A 1,771-nucleotide genomic window follows, 5' to 3' on the forward strand; every position below is an offset into this window, starting at 1 on the left:
AATAAATAAATTAAACAAACAAAAAAAAAAAAGAGAGGAGACAGAGAAGGGGAAATACTGCAGCACCTCCCCTGTTTGTCATGTTTCCTGTGCATGTGCTCCCGTGTAGTGGCCAGGGACCTGAGCCTGGGTCTTCACACATGGGAAAGTTTGAGACCCACTGAACAAGCTGTCTTCTCCTCCCGCCCATCAACGGAGCCCAGTGACCATTTTTCCTCCCCCTACCCCCTTCTATTATACTTTGTAGGATACAGAAAAATTGAGAGGGGAAGGGAAACAGAAAGGGAGAAAGACACCTGCAGACCTACTTCACTGCTCTTTAAGATTCCCCCTGCAGTTTGGTAGCAAGGACTCAAACCCAGGTACTTGAAGGTGGTAATACTTGGAATTAACAGGATGCGCCATGCCCATACCCACAGGGACGTCTTCTATAATCTTGTGCTCTCTCTCTCTTTTAAAAATATTGATTTATTCCCTTTTGTTGCCATTGTTGTTTTATTGTTGTAGTTATTATTGTTGGATAGGACAGAGAGAAATGGAGAGAGAAGGGGAAGACAGAGAGGGGGAGAGAAAGACACCTGCAGACCTGCAGGTGGGGAGCCCGGGGCTGGAACCAGAATCCCTAAGCCCCAGGATCCTTAAACCAGTCATTTGGCTTTGTTCCATGTGCGCTTAACCCATTGTGCTACTGCCTACTGCCGGACTCCCTCTTGTTCTCTTTTTAAGGCTGGAATTTCCTGAAATTAGCATAATGCTTATGCAAAACGGTTTTCATGCCTGAGGTGCTGAAATTCCAGGTTCAATTCCCAGTTCGAATTAAAACCAAAAGTAAGCAGCACTCTCTCTTTTTCTCTATACCTCTCTCATTAAAATGAACAAATATATTATTTTAAAAATAAAGTTTGTAACTTTCAGTCATAATTTGTATACTTAAGAATAAACTACACACAGCTGTAAACATAGTAAGTATGCTACCTTGAGGGAGTCCTGCGGTCATGCGCTGGTTAAACACCCCTGGCATGAAGCCCAAGGACCAGCATAAAGACACTGGTTTGAGCCTCTTGCTCCCCCCTCCCTGCAAGGGAGACACTTCACAGAAGGTGAAGCAGGTCTGCAGGTGTCTATCTTTATCTCCCCCTCTCTGTCTTCCCCTCCTCTTTCCATTTCTCTATGTCCTATCCAACAACGACGATATCAATAATAACAACAATAATAACTACAGCAACAACAATAATAAAAAACAAGGGCAACAGAAGCGAAAATAAATAAATAAATATATAAAACAAAGTATGCTACCTTGCTGTATTGGCATTTCAGGTTCTAGCCTGGCTCCCACCATATCAAAGTAGCATTTATGATCTCCTGTCTTTACATCTCACTCTAAATTTGATTCATTCTTTCTGCCGGAAAAAAAAATCAGCCCAGAGCAGTGAGTTCTTGGAACCAAGCACAAACAAATATACATACAAAGACAAACAAACAAACAAAAAACCCAAAAAAACCAGAAAGCTGGCCAACCTCATGAAAACTTCTTCAGTAAAATTATGATCAATGAGAAATTTTCTTACATTTCACGATATAGATTTTGGTATGCTCATAGAAAATAAAGTGCAACATATGACATCAAATTTGAGTCATATCTATTAATCTAAATTAAGTATTGTAATTATACTAGTCTTTTTAGTGTTTGGCCCATAATTTAATTATAAATTTAATTGTTTTATTTACCTAACAATAAATTTCCCTTTAACTTGAACACAGGGGTAAAATA

Source organism: Erinaceus europaeus, chromosome 3, assembly GCF_950295315.1.
Source record: "Erinaceus europaeus chromosome 3, mEriEur2.1, whole genome shotgun sequence".
In the NCBI taxonomy this organism is placed as follows: Eukaryota; Metazoa; Chordata; class Mammalia; order Eulipotyphla; family Erinaceidae; genus Erinaceus; species Erinaceus europaeus.